Source organism: Triticum urartu, chromosome 2 (genome assembly GCF_003073215.2).
Source record: "Triticum urartu cultivar G1812 chromosome 2, Tu2.1, whole genome shotgun sequence".
Taxonomy (NCBI): Eukaryota; Viridiplantae; Streptophyta; class Magnoliopsida; order Poales; family Poaceae; genus Triticum; species Triticum urartu.
The window spans coordinates 291241286-291256530 of NC_053023.1; the positions used below are offsets into that span (position 1 = coordinate 291241286).

Below are 15245 nucleotides of genomic sequence, written 5' to 3' on the forward strand. Positions count from 1 at the left end.
GTTGTTACTCCTGGCGGGATCTAGACTGGCCCCATAGATCAATACTAGTCTTTTTCTGCGCACTTTGTCCTCACTCGTGCGCACCCGGGAGCAACTTTCCGGTCGGTCACCCATCCTGACACTACTCCAAGATGAGCACGCTTAACTTTGGAGTTCTGGCCAAATGGGCTCCCGAAAAAGAAGGAATTCCTTATTGGTATGAGTAGTCTATCATCCCTAATAAGCCAGGCTATCACATACACCCCACTCAGAGGAACCGACGTCCTCGTCGGGCCACATGAACGTTCCCTCTTGGCACATACGTATGTGCTTCCAGTCCAGTACATGTACCATGTTGTGTGCCACGATGGGTCACAAACGTCATGAACAACATGACCATGCACCTGTCCGCAACCATCCATGTAACCGCGAGGGTCGGCTCTGATACCAACTTGGAACGCCCCGGACACACCCGCCGGTGGTTGTTACTCCTGGCGGGATCTAGACTGGCCCCACAGATCAATACTAGTCTTTTCTGCGCACTTTGTCCTCACTCGTGCGCACCCGGGAGCAACTTCCCGGTCGATCACCCATCCTGACACTACTCCAAGATGAGCACGCTTAACTTTGGAGTTCTGTCCGAATGGGCTCCCGGAAAAGAAGGAATTCCTTATTGGTATGAGTAGTCTATGATCCTTAATAAGCCAGGCTATCACATACACCCCACTCAGAGGAACCGACGTCCTCGTCGGGCCACATGAACGTTCCCTCTTGGCACATACATATGTGCTTCCTGTCCAGTACATGTACCATGCTATGTGCCACGGGTCACAAACGTCATGAACAACATGACCATGCACCTATCCGCAACCATCCGTGTAACCGCGAGGGTCGGCTCTGATACCAACTTGGAACGCCCCGGACACACCCGCCGGTAGTTGTTACTCCTGGCGGGATCTAGACTGGCCCCATAGATCAATACTAATCTTTTCTGCGCACTTTGTCCTCACTCGTGCGCACCTGGGAGCAACTTCCCGGTTGGTCACCCATCCTTACACTACTCCAAGATGAGAACGCTTAACTTTGGAGTTCTGTCCGAATGGGCTCCCGGAAAAGAAGGAATTCCTTATTGGTATGAGTAGTCTATCATCCCTAATAAGCCAGGCTATCACAATACGCATGCTTGTTACTCAACTTGAATTGGATGCCATTTGCTTTGAGCACATAAAAGACTTATTTGAGCATGATCCTACTTTTGCTATTCCTTATGCAAAATGTTTGACGCATACATCTTGGGAACACCATTACATCAAAGATGGTTATCTTATGAGAGCTAACAAACTATGCATCCCCGAGTCTTCTTTTCATTTGTTGCTTTTGCAGGAATCTCATGGAGGAGGACTAATGGGACATTTTGGACGCGACAAGACTTTTGCTACGCTCTCCAAGAACTATTTTTTGCCAAAGATGTTCCACGACGTCAACCGCTTCACCAACTGATGCTCTACATGGCGCAAAGCTAAGTCTAAAGCTCAATCCATGGTCTCTATATGCCCCTTCCAATACCATATCAACCATGGGAAGATATTAGCATGGATTTTGTACTTGCATTGCCTAGAACTAGAAATGGAAAGGATTCGGTATTTGTTGTTGTGGACCGATTCTCTAAGATGGCACATTTTATTCCTTGCAAGAAGATCGACGATGCTTCACATGTTGCCATTCTCTTTTGTAGGGAAATCTTATGACTACATGGAGTGCCAAAGACGATTGTCTCGGACCGCGACATCAAGTTCTTGAGTTACTTTTGGAAGAACCTATGCGCCAAGCTCGGAATGAAGCTACTCTTCTCCACGGCGTACCATCCACAAATCGACGGCCAAACGGAGGTGACCAACTGCACACTATCTGCTCTACTTCATGTGCTAATCAAGAAGAACATCAAGGAATGATTGGAGTGTCTACCTATCGCCGAGTTCGCCTACAACCGTGCAAGAAACTCAACTTCTGTCAAGTCCCCCTTCGAGGTCGTCTACTGATTCAACCCATTGTCCCCTTTGGACATTCTCTCTCTACCACTACAAGAGCACATCAATATGGACGCAACTACACGTGTACACCATCTCAAGAAGGTGCATGAGGATACAAGGCTCACCATCAAGCGCCAAGTACAACGTCTTGCGACCAAGCTCAACATCGACAAGTACCCCATGGTGTTCAACATTGGAGATCTTGTGTGGCTACACCTTCGCAAGGACTGCTTCCCCCACGAACGCAAGTCCAAACTTCGACCACGAGCAGATGGACCATTCAAGGTGCTTGAACGCTACAACAACAACGCCTACAAGATCGACATTCCACGTGACAAGTACTCTGTAAGCGACATCTTCAACGTCAAATATCTCTCTCCCTACCATGGTGATGAAGATTTTGATCCGAGGTCGGATCTTTCCCAAGGGAGGGGAGATGATGCGGAGCATCCAACGATCATCCCATGGACCTACCATCATCTCACGTAGTGCCAAGAGGACCTATAACACGAGCTAGAGCTAGAGCTCTCGAGACTGAGGTGACTTCTTTCCTTTGTGATATCACATATGATCCTCTCGAGACATGGCTACTACCTAAGTCCGGAATGTTGTGCATGATCAGGTACCAAGAGGACCCTCCTGAAGATGCACGTGAAGATGAACAAGTCCCCGAGTCCATGAATGAAGAGATCCAATGGAAGGAGCCAAGAACAACCCCCAGGACCTGGACATCCGACCAGCACCCCGGACATCCAGTCCCTGGAGGTGTCACCTGCAGCAATGGACCAGCGGCCAAGTCTACAGGGCCCGGATATCCGGCGACCAGCCCGGACATCCGGCCCCGACCCGGAAATCCGGCCACCAAACCGGAAATCCGGACACTCCCGATGCAAAAAGAAACAAGACCGACCCCTCCAGCCCAGACATCCGGCCCTCCTTGAACGCCCGGACATCTGGCCCGTAGCTCGGACATCCGGCCACTCCCGGCCTGCGTGCAGTGCTTCTAGGCCGAGGCCCATGTACCCCTTCGCCCCTTAGACTATATATACTTCCCCTCCACCTACTTTTTAGGGTTAGCAAAGGATTGGCTCATTTTGTGTGAGAGATTTTCTCATCCACTTGGTTACCTTCTCCTCGGAGATCGCGCCTCCTCGGAGAAGATCCCCCAAGCGGATTCAAGACCCCTTCACGGGAAGAACTCAAGACCTCCTCACAGAGAAGATCGTGCTACTTGTATCGTCCTTAGTTGATCGTGGATCACATATCTCTTATGTGTTTGAGGATATAGCATATGTGTGATCATTCTTGTTGGTTTAGTGATTCTCTCGTGTTTCCCCTCGTGTTCCCCCTCGCGTTCTTCGTGTTCTTCGCGAGATCCGCTCCTTTCGTGAAAACATCAGCCCCTAGGGTCTCCACCCTACATCACTGACCTTATTTCCTCCATCGCCTTGTATCCTCTTGATTTGCATGTTTAGCCACTCATAGGTACTGTCTCTCCCTCCCTTTTCAACTGGTCAAGCGTAGAGTTTTTGTCAACGAGAACTATGTCCAACTTCTTTGCTTCTAATCCTTGCTCTTTATTTGACTTAGCATCGATTGCAGCATGTGCTTGATCGCGCCTCTTACGATCCTCCAAATATTTTTGGAAGAATATGCTTCAAAATAAGCCCACCGTCCTTGACAAACAAACTTAAATTTCCTCCAAGAAAAAATACCATATTTCTCAATCTGCAACTCCTTTTTTGTCCATGATTGGCCAAGTATCAAGCTACACGCATACATATGATATGGTACAACATCACACAAAACTGAATTACTAAATCAACAAAATCCAAAAGGAACTTCAACTTGATGTTTTATTATCACAAATTTCCTTGCCATGCGAGCTTATATGGGTCTGGATGCTCCATCACTGCTAGCTTCAGTGCATCAACCAAAGTTTGACTTGCCAAATTTATTTTGGAAGAATGGTCTATCATCATGGTGCCAGAAATTTTTCTGACCTTCACCCTTGAGTAGATCTGAAACCAAGACAGGGCATGAGACGGATCCTTCTCACATTGTGACATCTCACCATCAAAGTAGTGCTCCATTCTCATCGCAGTTGATGAATCTGTACAAACAAATTATAGAGAAAATTTGCACTGTAATAAACCCAGTAATCTGATACCAACTGATGAGGGCACAACCTCGGACGCGCCGCTGATATGGCCTGATCTTTTATGATGCAGGAACTTTCTAGATCCACCGATAAAAAATACTCCCAATTAAACAAGCAGTACGCGTAACCTAAAGCAGGGGTGACGACAACCAACAGAAAATGCCTCGACACACGAGGAACCTCCCACCGTAGTAGACATAACAAGCGTGCAACCCGTCGATGACGACGGGCCTTGAGCCAAGTGCAACTTTCACGCAGAAAATTGACACAAAATAGATAACGACGACACGCAAAGAGAGTATTTTAATAGTCGATACACATGTTGTCTAAACCGACAAAATAATCTAATCACCTTTTTCATGGCCGACTCCCGGCCTTTTATATGGCAGTTAGGCACTTATGTACCCAAACTAGTTTAGGAGTTCTTGCATGATACAGCCTCAACCTACCAAAAAGATAAACGTCTCTCCTCCTATGATTAAAGAAAAAAATTCTAAAACTTACTTACGTAGCTAGTACTTGACCACCAAAAAATGGTAACAATCCATGCGGTTGGAACTGCCAAGTTTGATTGCCTTCGGATCTCAACTTCTCCATGTTGGTTGACAGACTTAGAAAATTGTAACACCCCGGATGTAACCTTCCCAATTTGTACTCCAACTCTTGCCATTTCGGCGTTAAGTTATTTTATTTTCTCGGGTTCGGGTTTTTTGTCTCCGTGTGTTGTTGTCGTTGTCATGCATCTCATATCATGTCATCATGTGCATTGCATTTGCATACGTGTTCATCTCATGCATTCGAGCATTTTCCCCATTGTCCGTTTTGCATTCCGGCGCTTCGTTCTCCTCCAGCGGTCAATTCTACCTTTCTTTCATGTGTGGGGATTAAACATTTCCGGATTGGACCTAGACTTGCCAAGCGGCCTTGGTTTACTACCGGTAGACCACCTGTCAAGTTTTGTATCATTTGGACTTCGTTTGATACTCCAACGGTTAACCGAGGGACCGAAAAGGCCTCATGTGTGTTGCAGCCCAACACCTCTCCAATTTGGCCCAAAACCCACGAAAACCTTCTCCATCATCTAGAGCGTTCGATCATGATCGCGTGGCTGAAAACCGCACCTCATTTGGACTCTCCTAGCTCCCTCTATGCCTATATAAACACCCACTCCGAAATTTGCGGTTCCCCTCTCCCGAAACCCTAGAAATCGCCCCCGCCGTCACCGGACACGTCCGGCCGCCACCGGATGAAATCGCCACCGCCGCCCGCGGCCATTGAGGGGCCGCCACGTGGCAAGCTCCGCCCACTGACGCCGCAGCCCGCTCGGGCCCAGGGCAGGCCCTCCCGGCCCGGCTTCCACGCGCCGCCGCGCGCGCCTCCTTCGTCCTCGCCCGAGCCGGCCACCGCTCCCCGCCATCGACTCCGGCGCCGGCGAGCTCCGCCGCCGCGCCATCTCCGCCGCTCGCCTCCGCCGCCAAGTCCGCCGCCTCGCCGCGCCGCTCGGTCTCCGGCGAGCTCCTCGATCCGGCATCCTCTCCTCCCTCATCCTCGACCCCGAGCTCTGGCCACCTCGACTCCGGTGAACAGTAAATCCAGCAATCTCCTCGATCCGCGCGCCGGTTGGATCTGGATCTGAGTACCCCGCGGTTGACTTTTTCCCTCCTAACCCTAGCTCATGTTCCCTTCTTCATCATGCTATAACTTTGCATCCGTAGCTCCGATTTGGGCATATAGCATATCAAATTGTTCGTCTCAAAGAGTACATCATTTCATTCCATTGCATCATTTTCATTTGAGTTCATCTTGATGCCCGAAATGCTGTTAGAAGAGGGCTACTTGAGATAATTGTCAGATCTGCTGCTCCATTTAGCTTTTTGTCATTTTTGCCATGATTATCGTGTGCATGATATGCCCATGAGTTCTACATATGTTTTGTTAAGGGTTTTGTCATCTTTCCAGAGGTGCAACCCATGTATTTTTGGGATGTGTGTGGTGACTAGCACGAGCTTGCAAAGTGGTGCACTTGGTAATTCTGTTTTCAGGGACTTAGCAATTCCACTAAGTCCTTGATCTGTTTATCTCATGTTGCCTTATGTTCATGTGGTTTCCTAATGATCCGTGCCTCTTTTGAGGATGATCAGTAAGGATGTTTTGTTAATATTGTAGTGATCTATCCATCCATGCCTTTGTTTGAAATTATGGAGCACCCTAGCTTGAGTCAATCGAGATCAACTTTTGCTACTTTGTGAATCTGGGCAGATTGTCAACTTGTTTGCAATTTTGCTGATGATGTTGTAGTTGATCCGTGCATGCCATGCTATTGTTCTTTCCATGTCTAGCTTTCATTTTGTGTGTTCTTGATGGGTGTATTCTTAGCTTGTCATGACTTGCACCATAGTGAGTGCATCGAGCTCGTAAACATGCCTACTTGATATCTGTTTTCAGCATGCTCCAGTTTTCACTAAGTCTGTGATCTGATTATGTTTTTGCCATGTTCACATGCTTGCAATTGTATTTTCTGATCCCTTTTGGCTCAAGGTCACTAAGGGAATTTTGTTAAGCTCTTTGAGTAGCTCCATGCCATGCTTTACTTTGCCATGTTCAGGTCCTGTAGCATGTAGTTTTGTTGCTCCGAAGCGTGCTACCTGATCTGAAATTCCAGACAAGTGTTAATTTCACCAAGTCTGGGATCTGTTTGCCATATGCATTTTTGTCATGCTTGTTTGAACCTGTTAATGGATGATTTGGCCGTAGCTCAGTGCTAGACTTTTGTTAAGCATCTTGTATGCGTCCCTGCCATGTATTTCGTTGTCATGTTTGGGTGCTGTAGCATGTTCATCTCATTGCATTTAGATGGCTACTTGCTGAAAATCGCAGACCGGTGTCATATTTAAATCGCTTGCCATTTCCAAACCGTAACTCCGATTCCGGCGTTCTTTATATCGTTTTCAAGCGATTTTATCTCATCTTTCCAGTGGAACACTTGGATTTCCAAGTTGAGGCCAGGTTCTTGCATTTCCTGTCATATCTTGCATATGCATCCTGCATCGCATCCCGCATAGCATACCATGTTTGCATCATATTGTTTGATCCTTGCACGTGGTTGATTGTCTTCTTGTTGCTTGTTTGTATTGTTTGGGTAGAGCCGGGAGACGAGTTCGCTAACGAGGAGCCCGTTGAGTTTGCTTTTGAGGATCCAGTCAACTCTGACAACTGTGTAGGTAAGATGATCATACCCTCGAAATCACTACTATCTTTGCTATGCTAGTTTGCTCGCTCTTTTGCTATGCCAATGCTACGATGCCTACCATTTGCTTTCAAGCCTCCCAAATTGCCATGTCAAACCTCTAACCCACCATGTCCTAGAAAACCGTTGATTGGCTATGTTACCGCTTTGCTCAGCCCCTCTTATAGCGTTGCTAGTTGCAGGTGAAGATTGGAGGCCGTTCCTTGTTGGAACATTTATTTACTTGTTGGGATATCATTATATTATCTTGTTATCTTAATGCATCTATATACTTGGTAAAGGGTGGAAGGCTCGGCCTCTCGCCTAGTGTTTTGTTCCACTCTTGCCGCCCTAGTTTCCGTCATATCGGTGTTATGTTCCCGGATTTTGCATTCCTTACGCGGTTGGGTTATAATGGGAACCCCTTGATAGTTTGCCTTGATTAAAGCTTTTCCAGCAATGCACAACCTTGGTTTTACCATTTGTCACCTAGCCTCTTTTCCCTTGGGTTTCCGGAGCCTGAGGGTCATCTTATTTAAACCCCCCCCCCCCCGGGCCAGTGCTCCTCTGAGTGTTGGTCCGAACTGAGCTGCCTGCGGGGCCACCTCGGGGAAACTTGAGGGTTGGTTTTACTCGTAGCTAGTCTCATCTGAGTGTGCCCTGAGAAAGAGATATGTGCAGATCCTATCAGGATTTGTCGGCACATTCGGGCGGTGTTGCTTGTCTTGTTTTAACCTGTCGAAGTGTCTTGAAGAACCGAGATACCGAGTTTGATCGGAACGTCTTAGGAGGAGGTCTATTCCTTCGTTGACCGTGAGAGCTTGTCATGGGCTAAGTTGGGACTCCCCTGTAGGGATTTGAACTTTCGAAAGCCGTGCCCGCTGTTATGGGCAGATGGGAATTTGTTAATGTCCGGTTGTAGATAACTTGAACCTTAACTTAACTAAAATGAATCAACTGAGTGTGTTACCGTGATGGCATCTTCTCGGCGGAGTCCGGGAAGTGGACACGGTGTTGGAGTAATGTTTCCGCAGGTTGTCCTCTAGTTTATCGCTCGCGCTTTGCCTCCTCTTCTCGCTCTCTTTTGCGAATAAGTTAGCCACCATATTTGCTAGTCGCTTGCTGCAGCTCCACATATATTTGTACCTTGCCTTACCTATAAGCTTACATAGTCTTGATCGCGAGGGTGCGAGATTGCTGAGTCCCTGTGGCTCACAGATTACTATTACACCAGATGCAGGGCCTGATGATTCCGCTCCAGGTGACGCGCTTGAGCTCAAGTGGGAGTTCGACGAAGACTCTCAACGATACTATGTTTCTTTTCCTGATGATCAGTAGTGGTGCCCAGTTGGGGGTGATCGGGATCGTGTCGCTTGTTGGGTTATCTTTTATTTTGGCGCCGTAGTCGGGCCATGAGTGTTTGGTTGATGTAATGTTATTTATGTACTTGATTGACGTGACGAGTGTAAGCCAACTATGTTATTCTCCCCTTTATTATTTATATTACATGGCATGTTGTGAAGATTGCCTAACTTGCGACATATGCCTTCAATGCGATTATGTCTCTAAGTCATGCCTCGACACGTGGGGGCTATAGTCGCATCGAGGGTGTTACAAAAATCCTCTAATAAATAAAAACGAATATTGATAAGATCCTTACATAACAGGAACTGGCAATGAACCAACTATGATCCATTTGCATGGCGTTCTAAACGTCGCTTCACTTCCTGTGGAGCTACAAGTTGAATTGCAATTTGTCCACTAACAGTAACGGGGGCCTCCTTCAACTAGGTCAGCATGCAATAATCAGAATTGCCCATGTTTTCTTCCTTCTGCGGTGTAGCACATGGAATAGTGCCTAGTCTATTTGAACTTGCCTTCAGCTTTAGTCCATTCTTCTTATCACCCGCCGGTTTATGAACATGTGACATAGTAGCACATGCCGAACTAGAGCTAGTGTCTAATGACACGACATCATCACTAGTATTCACATCATCCTGGCCCGCTTCAAACGAAGCCGTCCTCAGCTTCGTGGTAGGTTCAGGGACCTTCTTATTCACGGAAAGAATAGCACCCTCCTCCACTTGAAGAGAAATTGTCATTGGTTTCACATTCTTGTTGGACATCATCTTCTGCGACACTGTCAAATCGAAAGAAGATCTAATTAATCTCACATTCATCGGTTTCAATATCATTTTCTTCCCGGCATGAATGAAAGTGTATGTATTAGTCATCCCAGATTGTTGTATTTCGGTCATACTGCCATCACTACAAAAAAAGACACATCCGTGACATTTTGGGCCGAACGATTTTTTTTTCTGTCATGCTTATGACACTTCTATGACGATAATTGTGACAAAACCCGGTATCATCATAGTTGTGGCCGGCTCCTACTTCTATGACAAAAAATGGGCTTTTCGACCTGGGCAGGCCACAGATGTAGCTGCATAACATTCTTTGGGCCATCCATGACGGAAAAACCATGGTAGAAGCGAGGGCGAGGAAAATATCGGGGAGTTCCCGGTTATGGTGGGTGGTCGGGGCCGAGCGATGCATAGAGGTTTGCGTGTTTCTCTCGTACACATACACGCGTGTGTGCGAGGCGTTGCGCTCTAACTAAACCCGAGCGAGGCGTTGGCCTCCTGAAGCCGAGCGATTGCACTACAGGCTACGCGTTACTGAACACGAGCGATCGATCCCTGGCTGTTAACTAAACCTGATCGAGCAATTCCTTCGCTACTGCTACTAACTGAAGCCGATCGAACTTGCTGCCTCTTGATGAACAGTGAGCGTAGTTGGGGGTGGATGAACAGGTCTCGGTGGGGGGTTGGATGAACAGGCCCCCGTGGTAGTAGAGGCCGTTGCCGCTGGATGAACAGGACCCCGATCGAGTCGGTTGGAGGTGGATGAATAGGACCCCCGTGGAGGGCTGGATGAACAGGACCTCGTGGAGGGCTGGTTGAATAGTAGCCGGTGCAGGGCTGGATGAACTATAGCCCGTGGAGGGGTGGTTAAACAGGACCCCGTGGAGAGGGTTGGTTGAACAGTAGCCAGTGGAGGAGCGGTGGATGCTGGATGCACAGGAGCCCGGGGATGAACAGTCACAGGTGGAGGCTGGAGGAGGTCGACGGTGGAGATGTACAGTAGCCCGTGGAGTCCCATTTTGCGGTATGCCACACCCCTCCGAGGGGGGGGGGCGTTTCGACCGTAGCGCTCCAACACAAGTCTGTTTCCTCCATTTTGCGGTACGCCACACCCCTCCCGATCAACAGGACCCCGTTTCGACTGTAGGCACTCGAACACAAGTCTGTTTCCTCCATTTTGCGGTATGCCAGACCCCTCCCGATGAACAGGATCCCGTTTCGACCGTGGCCTATCGAACAGAAGGTCGTTTCCTCCGTTATGAGGTATGCCAGTCCTCGTTTCGATCAGCTATTCCGTCCAAGCCGGTTGAATCCCAATGAACACGACGATGCAGTTTCTCCGTTTCGACCCAGTCGATTGGCTGCCGATGAGCAAGATGTCATCACTACCTCTCCATGTACACGAGCCCTATCCGTACGTATGCACGAGTACGCATTCGGGACCCCTTCCGTATGTACGTACGTGGCCGCATGTACTTTCTTGCACCCTGGTTGTACGTACGTGTACACGATATTAACGGGACTGCGTGACATGCTACGTGTGCACCTCTACTACGACACGTGCACCTCTACTATGACACGTGCCCTTCCTTACTCGGCCACGGTTCATCGCTGCAGCCCGCAGACAGACCGATCGACTAGTATGTACGTGCTCGTTTGCGACCATAATGACAACGCTACGTACGCTTCGACTAGGTGGGCCCCGACTGTCAAGGAGGATAAGGAGGCACTTCCTTGCGTGTGAAGATGTAGCTGGTGGGTCCCAGCAGTTAGGGGGAATTTTTTTTCACGAAATATGATGGCCCGTCCGGTGGGTCCCTACTGTCAGGTGGAGGAATAGTTATTTTCCGGATAATTAGGAGGCACTTCCTTGTTGCGGCCGTGGACCCAGGTGTCAGCCTCTCCGCGTACAGTACTCTTCTGATGGAAGTTGTTCCTTGACCACATTGACCACGCCGTGCCGAGAGCACCAAGGCGGTGGACGATGGCGAGGCCTAGGAACGGGGCGACGCGGAGCTGAGGAAGATGCGGAAGTGGATGCCCATGTGGAGAGGAGTACGAGGGTTCACTGGTTCAGCTGCGGTGTGAGGCTGCCGTCGTCGTAGAATAACAGGGGGTGTGGGTGAGTAGAGGGATGGCATGACCAACGGTGGGAGTAGTAGGGGGTGGTGAGGCCTTCGCTGCAGCACAGCTGGCCACGGGAGGGAGGAGCATGCGGCACGGTCGGCGCTGGTTTGGGCGGCTGGAGCAAGAAGACCAGAGGTTGAAGAAGCACTAGGACCATTAGATATATATCGTACGGTCACTGGAGCTAGAATCGTTCATATGGATTAGGTTGACAAAGCCCTCCGTCCGCGTCAACTTTGTAGGCCCACAAGTCAGCCTCCGACTATGGTGGGTCCCAACTAGCATGGGGTATTCATTTTTTGTGCGTAATAAAGAGGCACTTCCTTGTGTGGGACGATATACCTGGTGGGTCTGACCTGTCAGCGAGGGAACGTTTTTTGCCCGTAATAAGAACACACTTCCTTGCATGCAACGATGTAGCTGGTGGGTCCCAGATGTCAGGGGAGAAAACATTATTTTTCAGGGTAAAAAGGATGCAGTTGCATGCATACGTCCATCGGCGTGGTGCGCCCAACTGTCACCCTCTCACGTACAGTCATCTTTCGATGACTCTCGTTTGTTGACCATGTTGACCACACTGTGCAGAGGGCACCAAGTCGATGGACGATGGCGAGGCCCCAGACTAGAGCACCCCGGAGATGGGGAAGATGCGGCAGTGGAGTCGCAGACGGAGGGGAGTGGGAAACTTGACTAGTTCGGGTGTGGGGTGGGCCTACACTCGGCAGAGAATAACAGGAGGTGGGGAGGAGTGGAGGGATGGCCTGGCCGTCGTTGTGGTAGCGTTTTGCTCTGAGGCGTGCAAAACAGCGCCGCTGGATGCTGGAGGCTGGAGCAGGCGGTCCCGGCAGTGCTGGGGGAAGAAGACGAGAGATTGAAGAAGAATGTCGGCCGTTGGATGTAAATCCAACACCTTTCTTAGGCTTCGACCTTTCTACTTTTATTTTTAGCGAAAGTGCATAGGCTTGGACCTACTGGCCCACATGTCAGCCAGTCCATTTGTTTTTTAGTCCATTTGGTGGGTTGGGTGAAACAATGATGTAGCGTCTATGCAGCTCGTTTATATATTATGGACTAATTTAAAGCCCATTTGCATTTTTCTCGAAATCCGTGGGCTTGCTGGGCTGGGTGAAAATATCATGTTGGGCTAGACGAAGAAATGTTATAAAAACATAAACACATGATTACACGTCTATTACTGCATCAGTCAGTAAAATCTTTGCAAGATTATGTATGCAATCACCAGGAGTTAACTTGCCAAGTTATATATGAACAATTATTATTATTGTTTTGTAAGAACTTTCGATTTATGAAATAAAATATCATTTTAATTTGATGAGTTAATAGAACGTGGGGTATTATTATTATTTAGGCTAGACGTGGGACAGTTGAGTTGGTTCTAGGGAAAAGTACTGGGAGAAAACTCAGATTACATTGAAAAAGAAAGTGGGAGAATATTCAGATATAGGATTAATGAAAACAAAAATAAAAGAAGTGGGAAGGTCTATAAAATGGTTGGACGAACGATAGGTTTAACGGAACCTTATGTTGTTTCTATTATATATATGTAATAAAATAAGATATATATCTAAATATGAATACTATTATCGAAGGGAAAACATAGGATTAGTTTTGCATTCTTATAGAAAAATAGAACTGAGCTGTGCGTCATCTTGAAAAAACAAATATAACTTGGACTACTGATGTTATAGACAAGCTAGACTGGGAGGCACAGAGGCCGCTTGATACCTACTGGATCCAAAAAAAACTTAAACATGTCATGGGCTACGCATGTTAAACAACAAAACCTAGACCATGGACCTAGTGGGCCCGGAACTGTCAGCCTATCAATGAGCACTCGTCTCCTGATTCCACTTGTTTTGCTGACCATGTTGGGAATGAAGACAGCGACGCCGCGGCGAGAGCACCAAGGCGGAGGACGATGTTGAGACCTCAGATCGAACGAACCAGAGTGGGGGAAGATGTAGGCGGAGGGGAGTATGATTGTTGACTTGTTCGGGTGCAGGGTGGGCCGGTGGAGCTGCCGTCGTCGGACAATGTGTGGGAGTAGAGGGATGGCCTAGCCAACGCCATAGGCTATGATGGGTCACCGAGGCATGCGCGGCAGTGCTGCCAGCCGTTGTATAGGAAGAGGATGAAAGATCAAACAAAATAAAGAAATACAAATGGATAGGTGGTTGGTCCCAGATGTCTGTGTACGAGACCTGTTGGGTCCACCTAAGAAGGGGAATATGTTGGGAGGAAGGAGATTCAAAGCACGACAGCCTAGTGAACTAGTTACATACATAAGCAAATAGCCACTAAAAATAGGTTAATGGGTTCTTAGATGAAATATTTCGGACAAAACAGATAATTACGACACATACGCTAATGCATGAAATGCTTAGATGATAAAGGTGCTTAAACAGATAAAGTACATCATCTAGACCTTCCTGGCATGCTTGATCATGACGCTGCGGCTGTCCGTGTACTCATCGGTTACGGGAAGCAGACACGCTCTCATGTCCAAGATTCGCCCGTACATGTCGTAGCATGCGTATGCGTCCTTGGTCGCGTAGGTTATGTAGGCTACATTCATAGGTACCTCCCATGTGTTCAGGTCCTTGCTATCGTTGTCTTCTTTCATGTTAGCATAGCAGGGGTCGATGATGGTCTTGGCGAGGTCAACCACGGAGTCCTTCTCCTGCCCGTTGCCGATGATCTTGTATTGCTTCTGGATGTCGAGAAGCTTGTTGCACCAGATGGTCGAATCGTCGCATTCTTCCTTCTATCCAACGTAGCAAAGGTGCAGTCGGTGTTGCCGATGAAACGGACGAATGCTCCAGAACTTTGTCCCACACGCATACCTGGGCGACGGTGATCCACTGGTCCCTGTTAGGAGACGGCACAAGGTCAAAGGTGAAATCCTTGCTGAAGTCCATATCCAGCAGGCTCACCCCTCGTATCGCCATTGTAGTCTCTTCAAGTGAACAAGTGGGTAGGCGGTGGCAGCAGTTCGTTTTTCATCTCTTGGGGAACTGGATTCAATAGTAAACTGAGTGTGTACAGGCCACAACAGTTACTACCCCTCCCTCGCCCGTTGCACACCCGGTAGAACATGCACCCTCGGCACATTCAAACGCCTCCATTAAGAAACCTATTCCAGCCACACGTTGGTTCATGAGCGGGTCTGTATTCGTACTGTAATAAGAATTGCTAGTGGTCATTTTACTTAAATTTAATTACATTTAATTAAAATTTATTATTAAAACAAGAAATGCGTTGGCTCGTTCTATCAGTGCCACATGATCAACATGCACAACTATTAGAATTATTATTGTTAGGACGCACACGATCAGCACGTTTGTCGCACTTTTACACAAATAATACTACCAAGTTTGAACTATTTGTTATGGTTGTTGTCTTCTACATCATGCTGTGTTTCCCATCTTGTAAGATTCAGAACCAACAAATAAGATTCAAATAATAAGTACAACAAGGATGCCTACACATCTCATTGATTCCTAGCTTGCAAGATTCAGAACCAACAAATAAGATTCAAATAATAACTACAACAAAGA

At 47.9% G+C, this 15245-nt stretch overlaps 1 pseudogene; it reads right to left on the reverse strand.

Moving 5' to 3' along the window:
* LOC125536308 overlaps positions 1-14636 on the reverse strand; it is a 107330-nt pseudogene extending 92694 nt beyond the window's left edge.
* Between the last annotated feature and the right edge of the window lie 609 nt (positions 14637-15245).